This window comes from Salmo salar, unplaced genomic scaffold (assembly GCF_965601325.2).
Source record: "Salmo salar unplaced genomic scaffold, fSalSal1 ptg000436l, whole genome shotgun sequence".
NCBI lineage: Eukaryota > Metazoa > Chordata > Actinopteri > Salmoniformes > Salmonidae > Salmo > Salmo salar.
Genome location: NW_027675388.1, coordinates 210,403 through 235,888, shown reverse-complemented (window position 1 = coordinate 235,888; position 25,486 = coordinate 210,403). Strand labels below are relative to the sequence as shown.

At 44.3% G+C, this 25,486-nt stretch overlaps 1 protein-coding gene and 1 long non-coding RNA gene across 3 annotated transcripts in view; both read right to left on the bottom strand.

Moving 5' to 3' along the window:
* The window catches only part of LOC123735940 (cell adhesion molecule CEACAM6-like), a 119,526-nt gene that overhangs the window by 33,719 nt on the left and 60,321 nt on the right, over window positions 1-25,486 (bottom strand). The gene's annotated exons all lie outside the window — the stretch shown is intronic.
* Window positions 14,395-18,157, bottom strand: LOC145876130 (uncharacterized). The gene is made up of 3 exons (XR_014391430.1): window positions 17,973-18,157; window positions 17,717-17,811; window positions 14,395-14,557 (listed from the first exon to the last, which is right to left on the bottom strand). It is a non-coding gene; the product is annotated as an uncharacterized LOC145876130 (long non-coding RNA).

The following is a 25,486-nucleotide window of genomic DNA, read 5'->3' as shown; positions in this document are numbered from 1 at the left end:
AAGTTGCCGATCAGAGTACTCTGAGACTCAGGCGCGTGCACGAGTCGACCCCGTGCTTTATTTTCTTTCCTCTTTTTACCTAAACGCAGAATCCCGGTCAGAATATTATCGCTTTTTTACGAGAAAAATGTCATAAAAATTGATTTTAAACAGCGGTTGACATGCTTCGAAGTACGTTAATGGAATATTTAGAATTTTTTTGTCACGAAATGCGCCATGCTCGTCACCCTTATTTACCCTTTCGGATATTGTCTTGAGCGCACGAACAAAACGCCGCTATTTGGATATAACAATAGATTATTTGGGACCAAACCAACATTTGTTATTGAAGTAGAAGTCCTGGGAGTGCATTCTGACGAAGAACAGCAAAGGTAATAACATTTTTCTTATAGTAAATCTGACTTTGGTGAGTGCTAAACTTGCTGGGTGTCTAAATAGCTAGCCCTGTGATGCCGGGCTATCTACTGAGAATATTGCAAAATGTGCTTTCACCGAAAAGCTATTTTAAAATCGGACATATCGAGTACATAGAGGAGTTCTGTATCTATAATTCTTAAAATAATTGTTATGTTTTTTGTGAACGTTTATCGTGAGTAATTTAGTAAATTCACCGGCAGTGTTCGGTGGGAATGCTAGTCACATGCTAGTCACATGCTAATGTAAAAAGCTGGTTTTTGATATAAATATGAACTTGATTGAACAAAACATGCATGTATTGTATAACATAATGTCCTAGGGTTGTCATCTGATGAAGATCATCAAAGGTTAGTGCTGCATTTAGCTGTGGTTTGGGTTTATGTGACATTATATGCTAGCTTAAAAAATGGGTGTCTGATTATTTCTGGCTGGGTACTCTGCTGACATAATGTAATGTTTTGCTTTCGTTGTAAAGCCTTTTTGAAATCGGACAGTGTGGTTAGATTAACCTGTTATGGCTAGGGGGCAGTATTTTCACAGCCGGATAAAAAACGTACCCGATTTAATCTGATTATTACTCCTGCCCAGAAACTAGAATATGCATATAATTATTAGCTTTGGATAGAAAACACGCCAACGTTTCTAAAACTGTTTGAATGGTGTCTGTGAGTATAACAGAACTCATTTGGCAGGCCAAAACCTGAGAAGATTCCATGCAGGGAGTGCCCTGTCTGATAATTTCTTGCCCTTCTTGATTATTTCTATCCATTACAGAGGATCTCTGCTGTTACGTGACACTTCCTACGGCTCCCATGGGCTCTCAGAAGGCGGCAAAAAGCTGACTCGTGGCTTTGCAGGCTCTGGCTGAAAAAAAGTAGCGCGTTTGGGTAGTGGCTGGTTACAGTACTGTGAGACTCAGGCTCGTGCCCGCGTCGACAGAATGCTTTGTTTTCTTTCGTCTGTTTACCTAAACGCAGATTCCCGGTCGGAATATTATCGCTTTTTTACGAGAAAAATGTCATAAAAATTGATTTTAAACAGCGGTTGACATGCTTCGAAGTACGGTAATGGAATATTTAGAAATCTTTTGTCACGAATTGCGCCATGCTCGTGACCCTTATTTACGCTTCGGATAGTGTCTTGAACGCACGAACAAAACGCCGCTATTTGGATATAAAGATGGATTATTTTGGACCAAACCAACATTTGTTATTGAAGTAGCAGTCCTGGGAGTGCATTCTGACGAAGACAACAAAGGTAATCAAACTTTTGTAATAGTAAATCGGAGTTTGGTCAGGGCTAAACTTGGTCGGTGTCTAAATGTCTAGCCGTGATGGCCGGGCTATGTACTTAGAATATTGCAAAATGTGCTTTCACCGAAAAGCTATTTTAAAATCGGACATATCGAGTGCATAGAGGAGTTCTGTATCTATGATTCTTAAAATAATTGTTATGTTTTTTGTGAACGTTTATCGTGAGTAATTTAGTAAATTCACCGGATGTTTGCGGGGGGTATGCTAGTTCTGAACGTCACATGCTAATGTAAAAAAGCTGTTTTTTAATATAAATATGAACTTGATTGAACAAAACATGCATGCATTGTATAACATAATGTCCTAGGAGTGTCATCTGATGAAGATCATCAAAGGTTAGTGCTGCATTTAGCTGTGGTTTTGTTTTTTGTGACATTATATGCTAGCTTGAAAAATGGGTGTCTGATTATTTCTGGCTGGGTACTCTGCTGACATAATCTAATGTTTTGCTTTCGCTGTAAAGCCTTTTTGAAATCGGACAGTGTGGTTAGATTAACGAGAGTCTTGTCTTTAAAATGCTGTAAAATAGTCATATGTTTGAAAAATTGAAGTTTTCGGATTTTAGAGGAGTTTGTATTTCGCGCCACGCCCATCATTGGATATTGGAGCAGGTGTTCCGCTAGCGGAACGTCTAGATGTAAGAGGTTAATCTGATACCTCACTGTCTGTCTTTTGACTGATACTGCTTTTAAACTGGTCTGGTCAGTCTACTAAAATATTTGTATTATATATGTTTCTATCTTTAGGTAATACTTTGATAATCTGTAATTTATATTATGATACATTAATTTATGAATAGATATGGAAGGTTTCAGTACACTGATGTATCTAAATATGTTGAAAAAATATACTGCCACTATTTTCACCACCAAAGAATAGCAGTGTGATTTTAATATGATTTGACTCTTTGCAGGCTGTCAGGCTGTGGAGTCACAGAGGAAGGCTGTGCTTCTCTGGCCTCAGCTCTGAGGTCAAACCCCTCACACCTGAGAGAGCTGGACCTGAGCTACAATCACCCAGGAGACTCAGGAGTCAGACTGCTCTCTGCTGGACTGGAGGATCCACACTGCAGACTGGAGAAACTCAAGTATGTAGAGGGTTTATGTCAATGTTCATATCAGACATGTTTGACTTTTTAGGCTAGTTAAGACAAACATTCTTACCACCACTTGGACAAAGTTATATGTTACTGTGTGTGTCCAGTGTGTGTGTGTCCAGTGTGTGTGTGTGTCCAGTGTGTGTGTGTGTCCAGTGTGTGTGTCTGTCCAGTGTGTGTGTGTGTGTCCAGTGTGTGTGTGTGTGTCCAGTGTGTGTGTGTGTGTGTCCAGTGTGTGTCGTGTGTGTTTGTGTGTGTGTCGTGTGTGTGTGTGTGTGTGTCCTGTGTGTGTCCTGGGTGTGTGTCCTGTGTGTGTCCTGGGTGTGTGTCCTGTGTGTGTGTATGTGTCCTGTGTGTGTGTGTGTGTATGTCCTGTGTGTGTGTGTGTGTGTGTCCTGTGTGTGTGTGTGTGTGTGTGTGTGTGTGTGTGTCCTGTGTGTCCTGTATGTCCTTTGTGTGTCCTGTGTGTGTGTCCTGTATGTTTGTGTGTCCTGTGTGTGTGTCCGTCCTGTGTGTGTCATGTGTGTGTGGTGTGTGTCCTGTGTGTGTCGTGTGTGTGTGTCGTGTGTGTGTGTGTGTGTGTGTGTGTGTGTCGTGTGTCGTGTGTCGTGTGTCGTGTGTCGTGTGTCGTGTGTGTGTGTCCTGTATGTCCTGTGTGTGTCCTGTGTGTGTGTCCTGTATGTTTGTGTGTCCTGTGTGTGTGTCCTGTGTGTGTGTGTCCTGTGTGTGTGTGTCCTGTGTGTGTGTGTCCAGTGTGTGTGTGCGTGTGTAATTGTCTTGTGTGTGTATGGACACACACACAGGACACACACACACACACACACAGGACACACACACACACACAGGACACACACACACACACACACACTGGACACACACGCACACACACACACACACACACAGGACATACACACACACACACACACAGGACATACACTGACACACACAGGACTCACACACACACACACAGTACTCACACACACACACAGGACTCACACACAGGACACACACACACACACACAGGACACACACACACACACACAGTACACACACACACACACACACACACACACACACACACACACACACACACACACACACACACACACAGGACATACATACACACACACACACACACACACAGGACACACACACAGGACACACACCACACACACACACACACAGACACACACACAGGACACACACACAGGACACACACACATACACAGGACACACACACATACACAGGACACACACACACACACACACAGGACACACACACACACACACACACACACACACACACTGGACACACACGCACACACACACACACAGGACACACACACACACACAGGACATACACACACACACACAGGACATACACTGACACACACAGGACTCACACACACACACACAGTACTCACACACAGGACACACACACACACACACACACACACAGTACACACACACACACACACACACACACACACACACACACACACACACACACACACACACACAGGACACACACACACACACACACACACACACACAGGACACACACACACAGACACACACACACACACACACAGACACACACACAGGACACACACACACACAGGACACACACACATACACAGGACACACACACATACACAGGACACACACACACACACACACAGGACACACACACAGGACACACACACACACACACACACAGGACAAATACACACACAGGATAAATACACACACAGGACAAATACACACACACAGGACAAATACACACACAAACACACACACAGGACAAATACACACACACAGGACAAACACACACACACACACACAGGACAAATACACACACACACACACACACACACAGGACAAATACACACACACACACAGGACAAATACACACACACTGGACACACACACACACACACACACACACTGGACACACACACACACACACTGGACACACACACACACACACAGGACACGCACCCACACTGACCTCACACACACACACTCACACACACACTGGGCACACACACACACACACACACAGGACAAATACACAGGACACACACACACAGGACACACACACACACGAAACACGCACACACAATGAACTCACACACACTGGACACACAAACTTGACGCACACACTGGACTCACACACACACTGGACACACACACACACTGGACACATACACACACACACACACACACACACTGGACACAAACACTGAAAACGTTCTTACCAACACTTGACCTGTGTGTGTGTGTGTGTGTGTGTGTGTGTGTGTGTGTGTGTGTGTGTGTGTGTGTGTGTGTGTGTGTGTGTGTGTGTGTGTGTGTGTGTGTGTGTGTGTGTGTGAGAGTTCAGGTGTATCCCTCAATGACTGTCTGTTCTTCTGCTTATCGCTACAGTGTGGAACATGGTGGAGAGAACAGAATGAAACCTGGGATTAGAAAATGTGAGTGTTGACTGCTGTGAAGAATATGACTAAGAATAAGTCTTAATTCAAGTTAAGTCAAAGACCACCATCATTACTGACTTGGTCATATTAAATATCATCTGTAGTTCTACAGAAGCAGAAATCAGGGACACCAACGTTTACAAAGAGTTGGTGTGTGTGTGTGTGTGTGTGTGTGTGTGTGTGTGTGTGTGTGTGTGTGTGTGTGTGTGTGTGTGTGTGTGTGTGTGTGTGTGTGTGTGTGTGTGGTGTGTGTGTGTGTGAGAGTTCAGGTGTATCCCTCAATGACTGTCTGTTCTTCTGCTTATCGCTACAGTGTGGAACATGGTGGAGAGAACAGAATGAAACCTGGGATTAGAAAATGTGAGTGTTGACTGCTGTGAAGAATATGACTAAGAATAAGTCTTAATTCAAGTTAAGTCAAAGACCACCATCATTACTGACTTGGTCATATTAAATATCATCTGTAGTTCTACAGAAGCAGAAATCAGGGACACCAACGTTTACAAAGAGTTGGTGTGTGTGTGTGTGTGTGTGTGTGTGTGTGTGTATGTGTGTGTGTGTGTGTGTGTGTGTGTGTGTGTGTAATTAATGTGAATAAGTGTGTATTATATTACCATACAGTATAACATATGATCATTCAACAAGTCTCAAGTTACCTTAACTTCTCCTTTTCATACCTAGAAACATCTACATTAACCTGTTAGGGCTAGGGGGCAGCATTGACACGGCTGGATAAAAAACATACCCGATTTAATCTGGTTACCACTCCTACTCAGTAACTAGAATATGCATATACTTATTACATATGGATAGAAAACACCCTAAATTTTCTAAAACTGTTTGAATGGTGTCTGTGAGTATAACAGAACTCAAATGGCAGGTCAAAACCTGAGAGATTCCTTTACAGGAAGTGGCCTGTCTGACCATTTCTGGAACTTCTTTGCCATCTCTATCATTTACTAAGGATCTCTGCTCTAACGTGACACTTCCCACGTCGTCCATAGGCTCTCATAGCCCGGGAAAAAAGAGAATGTCGTCATTCCAGCCCCAGGCTGAAACACATTATCGCCTTTCTCAAGTGGCCCATCAAGAGACACTAGCTTATGCGCGTGACCCCGACCGCCCCCGCCTTTGGGATTTTTTCCTCTGTTTGCCGAAAAGGAGATTCCCTGTCGGAATTTTACCGCTTTTCTACGAGAAAAATGACGTAAAAATTGATTTTAAACAGCGGTTGACATGCTTCGACGTACGGCAATTGAATACTTTGAATTTTATTGTCAGGAATTGCGCCAAGCGCGCGACACTTCTTTACTATTTCGGATAGTGTCTGGAACGCACGAACAAAACGCCGCTATTCGGATATAACGATGGATTATTTTGGACCAAACCAACATTTGTTATTGAAGTAGACGTCCTGGGTGTGCATTCTGACGAAGACAACAAAAGGTAATGACATTTTTATAATAGTAAATATGATTATGGTGAGTGCTAAACTTGCCGGGTGTCTAAATAGCGAGCCCGTGATGCCTGGGCTATATACTTAGAATATTGCAAAATGTGCTTTCACCAAAAAGCTATTTTAAAATCGGACATATCGAGTGCATAGAGGAGGTCTGTATCTATAATTCTTAAAATAATTGTTATGCTTTTTGTGAACGTTTATCGTGAGTAATTTAGTAAAATGTTAGCGAATTCCCCGTAAGTTTGCGGGGGGTATGCTAGTTCTGAACGTCACATGCTAATGTAAAAAGCTGGTTTTTGATATAAATATGAACTTGATTGAACAAAACATGCATGTATTGTATAACATAATGTCCTAGGGTTGTCATCTGATGAAGATCATCAAAGGTGAGTGCTGCATTTAGCTGTCTTCTGGGTTTTGGTGACATTATATGCTGGCTTGAAAAATGGGTGTCTGATTATTTCTGGCTTGGTACTCTGCTGACATAATCTAATGTTTTGCTTTCGTTGTAAAGCCTTTTTGCAATCGGACAGTGTGGTTAGATTAACGAGAGTCTTATCTTTAAATGGCTGTAAAATAGTCATATGTTTGAGAAATTGAAGTAATAGGATTTTGAAGATTTTGAAAATCGCGCCACAGGCTGGCAGTGGATGTTACGTAGGTGGGACGAATTCGTCCCGCCGGTCCCATAGAGGTTAAATGAATTAGTGAAAAGTGAGTTAACATTCTAATGTGAATGATGATTTCTAATATTGTGTCTGGTTTCATCCATCAGATGTCTGTGATCTCACACTGGACCTAAACACAGTAAACAGACTCCTCTCTCTGTCTGAGGAGAACAGAAAGGTGACATGGAGGAGAGAGAAGCAGCCGTATCCTGATCACCCAGAGAGATTTGAGTACTGGGGACAGGTGCTGTGTAGAGAGGGTCTGACTGGGCGCTGTTACTGGGAGGTGGAGAGGAGTGGGGGGGCTGCTATAGGAGTGACATATAAAGGAATCAACAGGAGAGGAAGGGGTGATGACTGTTGTCTTGGATGGAATGACAAGTCCTGGAGTCTGTTCTGCTATGACAACAGATACATTGCCTGTCACAATAATAACTCCACTACCATAGACGTCCCCTCCTCCAGCCCCCACAGAGTAGGAGTATATCTGGACTGGTCAGCCGGCACTCTGTCCTTCTATAGAGCCTCCTCTGACACACTGACCCACCTGATCACATTCACCTCCACATTCACTGAGCCCCTCTATCCAGGGTTTAGGGTTTATGATGTTGGCTCTTCAGTGTCCCTGAAATAATAACTGGACACACACACACACACACTGGACACACACATACACTGGACACAGACACACACACACACACACACACTGGACACAAACTGGACACACACACACACATTGGACACACACACACACACACTGGACACACACAAACACACAGGACACACACATACACACACACTGGATACATACACACTGGAAACAAAATGGACACACACACACTGGACACAAAATGGACACACACACACACACACACTGGACACAAAATGCACACACACACACACACTGAACACACACACACACACACACACACACACACACACACACACACACACACACACACACAGACACTGGACACACACACACACACACTGGACACACACACACACTGGACACACACTCACTGGACACACACACTCACTGGACACACACACACACACACACAAACACACTGGATACACACACACACACACAAACACACTGGATACACACACACACACACACACAAACACACTGGATACACACACACTCACACACAAACACACTGGATACACACACACACACTGGATACACACACACAAACACACACACACACACACACACACACTGAACACACACACACACACACACTGACACACACACACACACACACACTGATACACACACACACTGGACACACACACGCTTGACACACACACACTTGACACACTGGATACACACACACAAACACACTGGATACACACACACAAACACACTGGATACACACTCACACACACACACACACACACACACTAACACACACACACTGGATACACACACACACACACTGGATACACACACACACACTGGATACACACACACACTGGATACACACACACAAACACACTGGATACACACATGCACACACGCACTCTGGACACACACATACAAACACACACTCTGGACACACACATACAAACACACACACTGACACACACACACACACACTGACACACACACACACACACACTGAACACACACACACACACACTGAACACACACACACACACTGACACACAAACACTGACACACACTGGACACTCACACATGACAGGCTTGTAATATTTTCTGATCTTTTACCACTTTGCATTTTTTATGATATATTTTACTGTTTGTGTTTGTACCACAGGAGGTTGGTGCGACCTTATTTAGGGAGGACAGGCTTGTAATGGCTGGAGTGGAATAAGTGGAATGGTATCAAACACGTGGTTTCCATGTGTTCCATTTCATTTACTCTGTTCCAGACATTATTATGAGCCGTCCTCCCCTCAGCAGCCTCCTCTGGTATGTACTGTCCTGTATGTGAGAGAGATCCAACAAGGAATTACAATGTATGTATTACTTTTAATACCTGCAAATGACAAATAAACTACTGGAACTCCTTATGAATGTCTGCAGCCGACGAGGTGAAAATATTACCGGAATATTCTGCAAAATGTTGATGAAGACGTCACTCAATCCACCCAAAACAACATGCAGTCTTTCCACAAGACTCCCATGAAGTTATAGTGTGACGTTATGAGTCGACGTTAAAGTAACATTCTCACAACATACTGCACTTGTTTTATCCTGTTTTAGATGTATCCTCTGTTTAAACATTTAAACTCTTACAATAACACTGTTAAAATACCAATGTGATCATTTTTTGTCTTTTATGTTGGAAAAACAAATTGTACAATTATATGTGGACATACGCTCCATAGTTGAACAAGTATACATGGTTATATTGTACTTTTCATAATAAAACATACTTGAAACAAGAAAAAGCATGTTAATTGTGAAAACAATTTCGTTATTGATTTTTACATTGCTTCTCCCTGTCTCATGTTGACGTTTGTCATGAATCTTGACCTGGAGGCAGAACTGTGCGATTTCCTCTAGATATGTCAGCTGCAAAGTCAGAAATGGCTGTGGAAAATAATGTTGTTTTATGGTCTTAATTTAAGGGAAGGATTAGCAGTGTGGTTGAGGTTAGGATTAAAATCTGATTATATTACTTTGTGCCTGTGCCAGCTAGGGAATACTTTGCTGAACCTGCCTCCAGGGCAAGATTCATGACAATAAATGCCAACCTGCCTCCAGAACAAGATTCATGACAATAAATGCCAACCTGCCTCCAGAACAATATTCATGACAATAAATGCCAACCTGCCTCCAGGGCAAGATTCATGACAATAAATGCCAACCTGCCTCCAGAACAAGATTCATGACAATAAATGCCAACCTGCCTCCAGAACAAGATTCATGACAATAAATGCCAACCTGCCTCCCAGTCGTCCCCTCCTTATCTTTACAAGGCTGCAGAACCTTCAAGCTAGTGATGTGGGGGTTCTCTCATAACCCTCAGTCCCCAGGTGGGTAGATGGCAGGTTGAATAAAGAGAAGCTAGTGATGTGGGGGTTCTCTCATAACCCTCAGTCCCCAGGTGGGTAGATGGCAGGTTTAATAAAGAGAAGCTAGTGATGTGGGGGTTCTCTCATAACCCTCAGTCCCCAGGTGGGTAGATGGCAGGTTGAATAAAGAGAAGCTAGTGATGTGGGGGTTCTCTCATAACCCTCAGTCCCCAGGTGGGTAGATGGCAGGTTGAATAAAGAGAAGCTAGTGATGTGGGGGTTCTCTCATAACACTCAGTCCCCAGGTGGGTAGATGGCAGGTTGAATAAAGAGAAGCTAGTTATGTGGGGGTTCTCTCATAACCCTCAGTCCCCAGGTGGGTAGATGGCAGGTTGAATAAAGAGAAGCTAGTGAAGTGGGGGTTCTCTCATAACCCTCAGTCCCCAGGTGGGTAGATGGCAGGTTGAATAAAGAGAAGCTAGTGATGTGGGGGTTCTCTCATAACCCTTAGTCCCCAGGTGGGTAGATGGCAGGTTGAATAAAGAGAAGCTAGTGATGTGGGGGTTCTCTCATAACCCTCAGTCCCCAGGTGGGTAGATGGCAGGTTGAATAAATAGAAAACAATAGGCTACATAAAACAATCCATAAATGTATAATTATTATGTAATTTCCACAAAACATTATGGACACCTTTCTTTCCATGACAAACTGACCAGGCGTAACTCAATATTAGGAAGGTATCCTTAATATTTTGTCCACTCAGTGGCTCTGACCCTTTACGTAACAGTCAATCCTCTTTACCAGGAAACCTTCTTTAAATTTCCCCAAATGTTTCCACACTGCTGCTCTCTCACAGCTGCTCCAGGGCCTCTTAGGTTGAGGAGTCATTCTCTTCTAACCTGATCACAGCTGCTCCAGGACCTCTTGGGTTGAGGAGTCATTCTCTTCTAACCTGATCACAGCTGCTCCAGGGCCTCTTGGGTTGAGGAGTCATTCTCTTCTAACCTGATCACAGCTGCTCCAGGGCCTCTTGGGTTGAGGAGTCATTCTCTTTTAACCTGATCACAGCTGCTCCAGGGCCTCTTGGGTTGAGGAGTCATTATCTTCTAACCTGATCACAGCTGCTCCAGGACCTCTTGGGTTGAGGAGTCATTCTCTTCTAACCTGATCACAAACAAAGACAAGATTCAAACAAATAAACATGGTCCAACATAATGGGGGGTATAGGGATGGTAGGGGAGAGGAGGGGGGTATAGGGAAGGTAGGGGAGAGGAGGGGGGTATAGGGAAGGTAGGGGAGAGGAGGGGGTATAGGGAAGGTAGGGGAGAGGAGGGGGTATAGGGAAGGTAGGGGAGAGGAGGGGGTATAGGGAAGGTAGAGGAGAGGAGGGGGTATAGGGAAGGTAGGGGAGAGGAGGGGGGTATAGGGAAGGTAGGGGAGAGGAGGGGGGTATAGGGAAGGTAGGGGAGAGGAGGGGGTATAGGGAAGGTAGGGGAGAGGAGGGGGGTATAGGGAAGGTAGGGGAGAGGAGGGGGGTATAGGGAAGGTAGGGGGAGGAGGGGGGTATAGGGAAGGTAGGGGAGAGGAGGGGGTATAGGGAAGGTAGGGGAGAGGAGGGGGGTATAGGGAAGGTAGGGGGAGGAGGGGGGTATAGGGAAGGTAGGGGAGAGGAGGGGGTATAGGGAAGGTAGGGGAGAGGAGGGGGTATAGGGAAGGTAGGGAGAGGAGGGGAGGTATAGGGAAGGTAGGGGAGAGGAGGGGGGTATAGGGAAGGTAGGGGAGAGGAGGGGGGTATAGGGAAGGTAGGGGAGAGGAGGGCTGTATAGGGAAGGTAGGGGAGAGGAGGGGGTATAGGGAAGGTAGGGGAGAGGAGGGGGTATAGGGAAGGTAGGGGAGAGGAGGGGGTATAGGGAAGGTAGGGGAGAGGAGGGGGGTATAGGGAAGGTAGGGGAGAGGAGGGGGGTATAGGGAAGGTAGAGGAGAGGAGGGGGTATAGGGAAGGTAGGGAGAGGAGGGGAGGTATAGGGAAGGTAGGGGAGAGGAGGGGGGTATAGGGAAGGTAGGGGAGAGGAGGGGGGGTATAGGGAAGGTAGGGGAGAGGAGGGGGGTATAGGGAAGGTAGGGGAGAGGAGGGGGTATAGGGAAGGTAGGGGAGAGGAGGGGGGTATAGGGAAGGTAGGGGAGAGGAGGGGGGGTATAGAGAAGGTAGGGGAGAGGAGGGGATATAGGGAAGGTAGGGGAGAGGAGGGGGTATAGGGAAGGTAGGGGAGAGGAGGGGGTATAGGGAAGGTAGGGGAGAGGAGGGGGGTATAGGGAAGGTAGGGGAGAGGGGGGGAAGGGAAGGTAGGGGAGAGGGGGGGAAGGGAAGGTAGGGGAGAGGAGGGGGTACAGGGAAGGTAGGGAGAGGAGGGGGTATAGGGAAGGTAGGGGAGAGGAGGGGGGTATAGGGAAGGTAGGGGAGAGGAGTGGGGGTATAGGGAAGGTAGGGGAGAGGAGGGGGGGTATAGGGAAGGTAGGGGAGAGGAGGGGGTATAGGGAAGGTAGGGGAGAGGAGGGGGTATAGGGAAGGTAGGGGAGAGGAGGGGTATAGGGAAGGTAGGGGAGAGGAGGGGGTATTGGGAAGGTAGGGGAGAGGAGGGGGGTATAGGGAAGGTAGGGGAGAGGAGGGGGTATAGGGAAGGTAGGGGAGAGGAGGGGGGTATAGGGAAGGTAGGGGAGAGGAGGGGGTATAGGGAAGGTAGGGGAGAGGAGGGGGGTATAGGGAAGGTAGGGGAGAGGAGGGGGGGCATAGGGAAGGTAGGGGAGAGGAGGGGGTATAGGGAAGGTAGGGGAGAGGAGGGGGGCATAGGGAAGATAGAGGAGAGGCGGGGGGTATAGGGAAGGTAGGGGAGAGGAGGGGGGCATAGGGAAGGTAGGGGAGAGGAGGGGGTATAGGAAAGGTAAGGGAGAGGAGGGGTATAGGAAAGGTAAGGGAGAGGAGAGGGTATAGGGAAGGTAGGTGAGAGGAGAGGGGTATAGGGAAGGTAGGGGAGAGGAGGGGGGGCATAGGGAAGGTAGGGGAGAGGAGGGGGTATAGGGAAGGTAGGGGAGAGGAGGGGGTATAGGGAAGGTAGGGGAGAGGAGGGGGGTATAGGGAAGGTAGGGGAGAGGAGAGGAGAGGGGGTATAGGGAAGGTAGGGGAGAGGAGGGGGTATAGGGAAGGTAGGGGAGAGGAGGGGGTATAGGGAAGGTATGGGAGAGGAGGGGGTATAGGGAAGGTAGGGGAGAGGAGGGGGGTATAGGGGAGGTAGGGGAGAGGAGGGGGTATAGGGAAGGTAGGGGAGAGGAGGGGAGGTATAGGGAAGGTAGGGAGAGGAAGGGGTATAGGGAAGGTAGGGGAGAGGAGGGAGTATAGGGAAGGTAGGGGAGAGGAGGGGGTATAGGGAAGGTAGGGGAGAGGAAGGGGTATAGGGAAGGTAGGGGAGAGGAGGGGGTATAGGGAAGGTAGGGGAGAGGAGGGGGTATAGGGAAGGTAGGGGAGAGGAGGGGGGTATAGGGAAGGTAGGGGAGAGGGGGTATAGGGAAGGTAGGGGAGAGGAGGGGGGTATAGGGAAGATAGGGGAGAGGAGGGGGTATAGGGAAGGTAGGGGAGAGGAGGGGGTATAGGGAAGGTAGGGGAGAGGAGGGGGGGTATAGGGAAGGTAGGAGAGAGGAGGGGGGTATAGGGAAGGTAGGGGAGAGGAGGGGGGTATAGGGAAGGTAGGGGAGAGGAGGGGGGTATAGGGAAGGTAGGGGAGAGGAGGGGGGTTTAGGGAACGTAGGGGAGAGGAGGGGGTATAGGGAAGGTAGGGGAGAGGAGGGGTTATAGGGAAGGTAGGGGAGAGGAGGGGGGTATAGGGAAGGTAGGGGAGAGGAGGGGGGTATAGGGAAGGTAGGGGAGAGGAGGGGGTATAGGAAGGTAGGGGAGAGGAGGGGGGACTTCCTCCATGTCAGATAAGCAGCCTCCAAGTCTACCCTCACCAACTGACCAGACTGAGTGAGTTCTGAACATCCCTCTCTGTCCTCTGATGCTGCGTCCAAGTCTTCTTGGGTCTTTCTGGTGTCTCTGTCTTGACTCTTTAGTGAGTTTTTTCAGTTCTTTCCCAGGCTGCCTGAAAAACACAAAAAGATGGCAACTACATAAGAGTTATAAACTATCAAAATAAAGAGAATCCCACACTCCATATATAAACTCCCAGTAATTTATTGGGTATTTACCAACGTTTCAGCATCACTGTGCCTTCTTCAGGGTGATGTCATCAATACTTGAACCAGGTTATGTAGACAAACAGTGCAATTAGTGCAACCAATGACAATAGAGAGGGGTGTGTCATAATGATTAAGTTAATTACAATGAACTAATGAAACTGTTAAAAAAAACAATAGTTTATGGCATATTAAATATAAAAAAATAGTAGGGTATATTATATATATCCGGCTCTCCATGTAATCTGATTCATTATGATATAGGATCAGGTCCCCCCTCTCCATGTAATCTGATTCATTATGATATAGGATCAGGTCCCCCCTCTCCATGTAATCTGATTCATTATGATATAGGATCAGGTCCCCCCTCTCCATGGAATCTGATTCATTGTGATATAGGATCAGGTCCCCCCTCTCCATGTAATCTGATTCATTATGATCTAGGATCAGGTCCCCCCTCTCCATGTAATCTGATTCATTATGATCTAGGATCAGGTCCCCCCCTCTCCATGTAATCTGATTCATTATGATCTAGGATCAGGTCCCCCCCTCCTCTCCATGTAATCTGATTCATTATGATCTAGGATCAGGTCCCCCCCTCCTCTCCATGTAATCTGATTCATTATGATCTAGGATCAGGTCCCCCTCTCCACGTAATCTGATTCATTATGATCTAGGATCAGGTCCCCCCTCTCCATGTAATCTGATTCATTATGATCTAGGATCAGGTCCCCCTCTCCACGTAATCTGATTCATTATGATCTAGGATCAGGTCCCCCTCTCCATGTAATCTGATTCATTATGATCTAGGATCTTTTTATTTTTGTTATTTCACCTTTATTTAACCAGGTAGGCCAGTTGAGAACAAGTTCTCATTTACAATTGCGACCTGGCCAAGAATAAAGCAAAGCAGTGCGACAGAAACAACAACACAGAGTTACATGGAATAAACAAGCGTACAGTCAACACAAAAGAAAAAAGAAAGTCTATATACAGTGTGTGCAAATGGCGTGAGGAGGTATGGCAATAAATAGGCCGTAGTAGCAAAGTAATCACAATTTAGCAGATTAACACTGGAGTGATAGATGAGCAGATGATGATGTGTAAGTAGTGATACTGGTGTGCAGAAGAGCAAAAATATAAATTAAAACAATATGAGGATAAGGTAGGTAGATTGGGTGGGCTATTTACAGATGGGCTGTGTACAGCTGCAGCGATCGGTTAGCTGCTCAGATAGCTGATGTTTTAAGTTAGTGAGGGAGCAATAAGTCTCCGGCTTTAGCGATTTTTGCAATTCGTTCCAGTCATTGGCAGCAGAGAACTGGAAGGAAAGGCGGCCAAAGGAGGTGTTGGCTTTGGGGATGACCAGTGAGATGTACCTGCTGGAGCGCGTGCTACGGGTGGGTGTTGTTATGGTGACCATTGAGCTGAGATAAGGCTGAGCTTTACCTAGCATAGACTTGTAGATGACCTGGAGGATGGGAGACCCACAGTATAGGTGCGTAACGCACAGAGACGTCAAAAATGTGTTTCAAAAATCGTCAAAGAGTAATTATTTTAACCTCTATGGGCTAGGTGGGACGCTTGCCAGTGTAATCCCGTGGCGCGTTATTCAAATTCCTCAAAAATGCAAAAACTTCAATTTTTCAAACATATGACTATTTTACACCATTTTAAAGATAAGACTCTCGTTAATCTAACCACACTGTCCGATTTCAAAAAGGCTTTACAACGAAAGCAAAACATTAGATTATGTCAGCAGAGTACCCAGCCAGAAATAATCAGACACCCATTTTTCAAGCTAGCATATAATGTCACATCAACCCAAACCACAGCTAAATGTAGCACTAACCTTTGATGATCTTCATCAGAAGACAACCCTAGGACATTATGTTATACAATACATGCATGTTTTGTTCAATCAAGTTCATATTTATATCAAAAACCAGCTTTTTTACATTAGCATGTGACAAGCATGTGACTAGCATTCCCACCGAACACTGCCGGTGAATTTACTAAATTACTTACGATAAACGTTCACAAAAAGCATAACAATTATTTTAAGAATTATAGATACAGAACTCCTCTATGCACTCGATATGTCCGATTTTAAAATAGCTTTTCGGTGAAAGCACATTTTGCAATATTCTCAGTAGATAGCCCGGCATCACAGGGCTAGCTAGTTAGACACCCAGCAAGTTTAGCACTCATCAAAGTCAGATTTACTATAAGAAAAATGTTATTACCTTTGCTGTCTTCGTCAGAATGCACTCCCAGGACTTCTACTTCAATAACAAATGTTGGTTTGGTTCAAAATAATCCATAGTTATATCCAAACAGCAGCGTTTTGTTCGTGCGTTCAAGACACTATCCGAAAGGGTAAATAAGGGTGACGAGCAACGGCGCAATTCGTGACAAAAAAATTCTAAATATTCCATTACCGTACTTCGAAGCATGTCAACCGCTGTTTAAAATCAATTTTTATGCAATTTTTCTCATAAAAAAGCGATAATATTCCGACCGGGAATCTGCGTTTAGGTAAACAGATGAAAGAAAATAAAGCATTCGGTCGACTCGGGCACGCGCCTAAGCCCATAGTACTCTGATCGGCCACTTGCCAAAAGCGATAAAGTGTTTCAGCCAGAGCCTGCCTCGATATCGTTCAGCTTTTTCCCGGGCTCTGAGAGCCTATGGGAGCCGTAGGAAGTGTCACGTTATTGCAAAGATCCTCAGTCTTCAATAAAAAGAGCCAAGATGAAACAAAATTTGTCAGACAGGCCACTTCCTGCATGGAATCTTCTCAGGTTTTGGCCTGCCATATGAGTTCTGTTATACTCATAGACACCATTCAAACAGTTTTAGAAACTTTAGGGTGTTTTCTATCCAAAGCCAATAATTATATGCATATTCTAGTTACTGGGCAGGAGTAGTAACCAGATTAAATTGGGTACGTTTATCCGGGCGTGTCAATACTGCCCCCTAGCCCTAACAGGTTAACCTAAAGCATTTAATAAAGACACTTATAGTACAATATTATGGGGAATAGGAATGAGAGGGCTACTTACACCATTTTGGGAAGGGATCACAGCAGTGATTGAATCAGGGTATGAGACATGAGTTGAGGTGTTCAGAGGCTTGACCAGTGCAGGACAGGATTTGACTGGGAAGACAATAACACAAAAACACTACACAGTGAGACAAAAGAGCTCAGAATGAGTTAGTCCAAGCAAGGAGTAAAATCATAGATGTGTAATAATGTGATTGTGTTTGTGATTGACTCTACATAAAGTAATGAGAGAAAATTAACAGGGCTTCCCTCACCGTGCTTGGAGAGGAAACATTCAATGTGCCAGTGGATGAGTGGGCCACATGAGACGTGGCTTCCAGTTCATGTGAGGAGGTAGTTGACAATGGTAGTGGAGTGGTCATCACTTGTTAAATCATGGAACAGGAGGGGACTCAGCTGGAAATACAAATAGCAGATACGTTCCCTTGAAGCTGACCCATCGTAGGTTAGAACAACAAGTTTGTCCATGAAGATAAACACGGAATTCAAATCTCGCCCACTTGGCAAATCAAAGTAGCCCAAGAAACTTTTTCTGAATAAAGCCCTGATCATCCACATACAGTACCTGATGATAACTGAGAACGGCAAGCAGACTGGTGGCAACCATAGGTACCAGAGTGGGGGGGGGGGGGGATTTTTTTGCCCTGGGGCCCAGAGTTTGTCCTTATCTGTTGACCTAACCAGGAAAACTCTGGACCCTATAAGGTATGACAGTGATGAATCAGTTGTAAAAGGTTTTGTAAGGGCTCTGATGGAACCAGTTTTAACTAAATCAGTGCACATGGTTTTAATAACTCTTAGGGCTCGCGGACCGCAAGCGAAACACCTATGACAACATCCGGTGAAATTGCAGAGCGCCAAATTCAAAATAGAAATATATTAAACATTCATGAAAATACAAGTGTCATACATCATTTAAAAGCTTAGAATCTTGGCAATCGAACTGCGTTGTCAGATTTCAAGAAAGCTTTTTTTCAATTTCCACATTATTCATTACGAGATGAACAGGTGAGCAGTACGCGTCTATGAAATGAGAGCATGAACAGTGTGAGGACCGTTAACCTGTTAGGGCTAGGGGGCAGTATTGACACGGCTGGATAAAAAACATACCCGATTTAATCTGGTTACCACTCCTACTCAGTAACTAGAATATGCATATACTTATTACATATGGATAGAAAACACCCTAAATTTTCTAAAACTGTTTGAATGGTGTCTGTGAGTATAACAGAACTCAAATGGCAGGTCAAAACCTGAGAGATTCCTTTACAGGAAGTGGCCTGTCTGACCATTTGTTGAACTTCTTTTCCATCTCTATCATTTACTAAGGATCTCTGCTCTAACGTGACACTTCCCACGTCTTCCATAGGCTCTCAGAGCCCGGGAAAAAACAGAATGTCGTCATTCCAGCCCCAGGCTGAAACACATTATCGCCTTTCTCAAGTGGCCGATCAAGGGACACTGGCTTATGCGCGTGACCCCGACCGCCCACGCCTTTGGGATTTTTTCCTCTGTTTGCCGAAAAGGAGATTCCCTGTCGGAATATTATCGCTTTTCTACGAGAAAAATGTCGTAAAAATTGATTTTAAACAGCGGTTGACATGCTTCGAAGTACGGTAATGGAATATTTAGATTTTTTTTGTCACGAATTGCGCCATGCGCGCGACCCTTCTTTACCATTCGGATAGTGTCTGGGACGCACGAACAAAACGCCGCTATTCGGATATAACGATGGATTATTTTGGACCAAACCAACATTTGTTATTGAAGTAGCAGTCCTGGGTGTGTATTCTGACGAAGACAACAAAAGGTAATCAAACTTTTATAATAGTAAATATGATTATGGTGAGTGCTAAACTTGCCGGGTGTCTAAATAGCGAGCCCGTGATGCCTGGGCTATGTACTTAGAATATTGCAAAATGTGCTTTCACCAAAAAGCTATTTTAAAATCGGACATATCGAGTGCATAGAGGAGGTCTGTATCTATAATTCTTAAAATAATTGTTATGCTTTTTGTGAACGTTTATCGTGAGTAATTTAGTAAAATGTTAGCGAATTCCCCGGAAGTTTGCGGGGGGTATGCTAGTTCTGAACGTCACATGCTAATGTAAAAAGCTGGTTTTTGATATAAATATGAACTTGATTGAACAAAACATGCATGTATTGTATAACATAATGTCCTAGGGTTGTCATCTGATGAAGATCATCAAAGGTGAGTGCTGCATTTAGCTGTCTTCTGGGTTTTGGTGACATTATATGCTGGCTTGAAAAATGGGTGTCTGATTATTTCTGGCTTGGTACTCTGCTGACATAATCTAATGTTTTGCTTTCGTTGTAAAGCCTTTTTGAAATCGGACAGTGTGGTTAGATTAACGAGAGTCTTATCTTTAAATGGCTGTAAAATAGTCATATGTTTGAGAAATTGAAGTAATAGGATTTTTAAGGTTTTGAAAATCGCGCCACAGGATAGCCGTGGCTGTTACGTAGGTGGGACGAATTCGTCCCGCCTAGCCTAGAGAGGTTAAGCTCCAACTTTTCCGACACACACACACATTCATCTTATAATCACTCGGTTATACCTTTTCATGGTGAAATCATTTAGTCAAACCTTTAATCATATTATTTCCATTACAATCCACCCTATTGGCTAAATATTTCACATACACTATAACACATCTATTTTTATTGGATTCAGAAATGTCACACAAAATCAAACTAGATCAAACTAGGTCTTTGTGTTGTATAAGGGTGAAGGGCAACCACACAATAATAGTCTCCTCCTGCGACTGTGAAAGGGGGAAGTCTGGATCTAATGGGCACATTGGATACAGATAATGCAGATCAGTGCAACTGTCTGGCTTCCTTCCCTTCATGAACAGCTTTACCATACAGGCCATTCCCCTTGGTAAATTAATTCCATCGAGTAGAAAGGGGATGGTTGTCAACTGAAGTTTGGCTGTTGCGCAGGCATAACCTTCTTCTTTAGCTACTGATCTAGCTGTATACTGAATCCATTCCAGCCATAGGTTGGAATCCCCAAACCAAGTCTCCACCTCAATCACTTCCTTAAGATCTTTCGTCTGAACTATCCTCACCGGTTCTTGGCTCTGGATGACTACACAGGTAATGTCAGTTTTATCAGGGGTACTACTGGTATTCTGGCTGGCGGTAGAACTATCTCCTGTCCTAACCTCTACTACTCGGAATGGTACCGCAGTGTCGACAATGGTCTGGTCAAGGCCAACATACCATAACCCTAAATCCTCTTTCTTTATGCTTTTAATGGTCATTCCTATCTTCAAGCAATACTTCCCTTGCTCTGGATTGCAGTCAAAAACCCTGGCCTTCACTATATTCCATCTGTTTCTATATTGGGTGTGTGGATTGACATAGCCTTCTCTCTCTGTGTGAGCTATGATTCCATGAGTTACACCGGGATCTACACAGATATCTTCCCCATGAAGTCCGAGTCCTAGACTGCCAGGAGGTTAGGGACCCCATTTGGTCTGCATAGAACTCTATTGAGACATCCTTCCCTAACTCTAATCTCACTTCCTTTTTATCCAGATCGAGTGACCTTTTGTACCTAGGCCATATAAACTCCTCATCTTCTACACTATGGGTCAAGTTACAACTTTCTGACTTCTCGAGTGGTTCATGGTGTATTAGGAATATGGCTCCCAAAATCAGACAGCTCAGACTGACCAGTACCCCTGTAAAGCCCCACCCCCTCCCGGAGAATATATCACTGGCTAGAGGCCAACCCACACTTTCACTTCTATCAACGCACACAGTGAGGATCGGGCGAGTTAGGGAATCTTCGTTAGAGAGGTAACCCCCGAACCTTATTGGTATTCGGTTCTTCTCCTAACTCTGGGATTGTTCGACAGTGTCAGTGTGTCTTACCCTCCCGCAATGTGTGATATGAACCCAGGTAGCTCTTTCAGCTATTCTCACCACGAAGGCTATTACCAGGAACACTTGGTATGGGCCCTCCCACCGTGGCTGCTTCCAGTTCTTTTCTCCTCAGGGACTGGATCCACACCCAGTCTCCTGGTTGGATTGAGTGAATCATCTTCTCCTGTAATTCACCTGTTGGACACAAAGTCTCGGACATAGGGGTTTGGTTAACCATGTGTTCTGTTAGTGTATCTTCAACTTCTATGTCTACCTGTTCTGGCCTCCCTAACTGGCATTCTCTATGGTTTACCTGATCAGCTAAAATGTAATCCATTATTTAAGAGAGAGATCCTAGTAAACCAACTACCCTAATCGTGTCCACCCAGTAAGTTGTGACCACTTCTTCCCATTTAATATGCTTATCTATTATAAAAAATGTTTTTTTTAAGTTGTTCGTTATCCAATAGGCCACAAAGTGTTCCCGAACCTGCTCTACTATCCCCCCTGTTGACACATGGCTCTGCCCATGTGTCAATCTTGCCGCATCTCTAAACAATGACTTAGGTAGTATTGGTAACTTATCATGATACCAAATACTGTCCTTATATAAATTGCTCCTAACTTCTCCCATTTCGAAATCCCTTTCACTGGTGCTCTAGACTGACAAATTTAATACAGCGTTGTCTATGTTTACATCCAATTTTAAGAACTGCTGTGTCGACGGCTGCGGTTTATCCTCTCTAGGGTAGGTGGGACGAAATCGTCCCACCTACGTAACAGCCAGTGGAATCCTGTGGCGCGTTATTCAAATACCTTAGAAATGCTATTACTTCAATTTCTCAAACATATGACTATTTTACACCATTTTAAAGACAAGACTCTTGTTAATCTAACCACACTGTCTGATTTCAAAAAGGCTTTACAACGAAAGCAAAACATTAGATTATGTCAGCAGAGTACCCAGCCAGAAATAATCAGACACCCATTTTTCAAGCTAGCATATAATGTCACATAAACCCAGAAGACAGCTAAATGCAGCACTAACCTTTGATGATCTTCATCAGATGACAACCCTAGGACATTATGTTATTCAATACATGCATGTTTTGTTCAATCAAGTTCATATTTATATCAAAAACCAGCTTTTCACATTAGCATGTGACGTTCAGAACTAGCATACCCCCCGCAAACGTCCGGCGAATTTACTAACAATTTACTAAATTACTCATGATAAATGTTCACAAAAAGCATAACAATTATTTTAAGAATTATAGATACAGACCTCCTCTATGCACTCGATATGTCCGATTTTAAAATAGCTTTTCGGTGAAAGCACATTTTGCAATATTCTAAGTAGATAGCCCGGCATCAAAGGGCTAGCTATTTAGACACCCAGCAAGTTTAGCCTTTACCAAACTCCGATTTACTATTAGAAAAGTTTGATTACCCTTGCTGTCTTCGTCAGAATGCACTCCCAGGACTTCTACTTCAATAACAAATGTTGGTTTGGTCCAAAATAATCCATAGTTATGTTCCAACAGCGGCGCATTTCGTGACAAAAGATTTCTAAATATTTAATTACCGTACTTCGAAGCATGTCAACCGCTGTTTAAAATCAATTTTTATGCAATTTTTCTCGTAAAAAAACGATAATATTCCGACCGGGAATCTGCAATTAGGTAAACAGACGAAAGAAAATAAATCACTGGGTCGACTCGGGCACGCGCCTAAGCCCTTTGTCCTCTGATCGGCCACTAGGCAAAGGCGATAATGTGTTTCAGCCAGAGGCTACCTCGATATCGTTCAGCTTTTTCCCGGGCTCTGAGAGCCTATGGGAGCCGTAGGAAGTGTCACGTTACAGCTAAGATCCTCAGTCTTCAATAAACAGAGACAAGAAGAACGACACCTTGTCAGACAGGCCACTTCCTGCATGAAATCTTCTCAGGTTTTTGCCTGCCATATGAGTTCTGTTATACTCACAGACACCATTAACCTCTATGGGCTAGGTGGGACGCAAGCGTCCCACCCGTGGTGCACTCCATCAACAGCAGGTGCATTTCAAGAGCGGCAAATTTGAATCCAAATAAATGTCAAAATTCAAATTTTTAAAACATACAACTATTTTACACCCTTTGAAAGATAAACATCTCCTTAACCTCTCTAGGCTAGGCGGGACGAATTCGTCCCACCTACGTAACAGCCACTGCTATCCTGTGGCGCGATTTTCAAAACCTTAAAAATCCTATTACTTCAATTTCTCAAACATATGACTATTTTACAGCCATTTAAAGACAAGACTCTCGTTAACCTCTATGGGACCGGCGGGACGAATTCGTCCCACCTACGTAACAGCCACTGCCATCCTGTGGCGCGATTTTCAAAATCTTCAAAATCCTATTACTTCAATTTCTCAAACATATGACTATTTTACAGCCATTTAAAGATAAGACTCTCGTTAATCTAACCACACTGTCCGATTTCAAAAAGGCTTTACAACGAAAGCAAAACATTAGATTATGTCAGCAGAGTACCAAGCCAGAAATAATCAGACACCCATTTTTCAAGCCAGCATACAATGTCACCAAAACCCAGAAGACAGCTAAATGCAGCACTCACCTTTGATGATCTTCATCAGATGACAACCCTAGGACATTATGTTATACAATACATGCATGTTTTGTTCAATCAAGTTCATATTTATATCAAAAACCAGCTTTTTACATTAGCATGTGACGTTCAGAACTAGCATACCCCCCGCAAACTTACGGGGAATTCGCTAACATTTTACTAAATTACTCACGATAAACGTTCACAAAAAGCATAACAATTATTTTAAGAATTATAGATACAGACCTCCTCTATGCACTCGATATGTCCGATTTTAAAATAGCTTTTTGGTGAAAGCACATTTTGCAATATTCTAAGTACATAACCCAGGCATCACGGGCTCGCTATTTAGACACCCGGCAAGTTTAGCACTCACCATAATCATATTTACTATTATAAAAATGTCATTACCTTTTGTTGTCTTCGTCAGAATGCACACCCAGGACGTCTACTTCAATAACAAATGTTGGTTTGGTCCAAAATAATCCATCGTTATATCCGAATAGCGGCGTTTTGTTCGTGCGTTCCAGACACTATCCGAAATAGTAAAGAAGTGTCGCGCGCTTGGCGCAATTCCTGACAATAAAATTCAAAGTATTCAATTGCCGTACGTCGAAGCATGTCAACCGCTGTTTAAAATCAATTTTTACGTCATTTTTCTCGTAGAAAAGCGATAAAATTCCGACAGGGAATCTCCTTTTCGGCAAACAGAGGAAAAAATCCCAAAGGCGGGGGCGGTCGGGGTCACGCGCATAAGCTAGTGTCTCTTGATGGGCCACTTGAGAAAGGCGATAATGTGTTTCAGCCTGGGGCTGGAATGACGACATTCTCTTTTTTCCCGGGCTATGAGAGCCTATGGACGACGTGGGAAGTGTCACGTTAGAGCAGAGATCCTTAGTAAATGATAGAGATGGCAAAGAAGTTCCAGAAATGGTCAGACAGGCCACTTCCTGTAAAGGAATCTCTCAGGTTTTGACCTGCCATTTGAGTTCTGTTATACTCACAGACACCATTCAAACAGTTTTAGAAAATTTAGGGTGTTTTCTATCCATATGTAATAAGTATATGCATATTCTAGTTACTGAGTAGGAGTGGTAACCAGATTAAATCGGGTATGTTTTTTATCCAGCCGTGTCAATGCTGCCCCCTAGCCCTAACAGGTTAATCTAACCACACTGTCCGATTTCAAAAAGGCTTTACAACGAAAGCAAAACATTAGATTATGTCAGCAGAGTACCAAGCCAGAAATAATCAGACACCC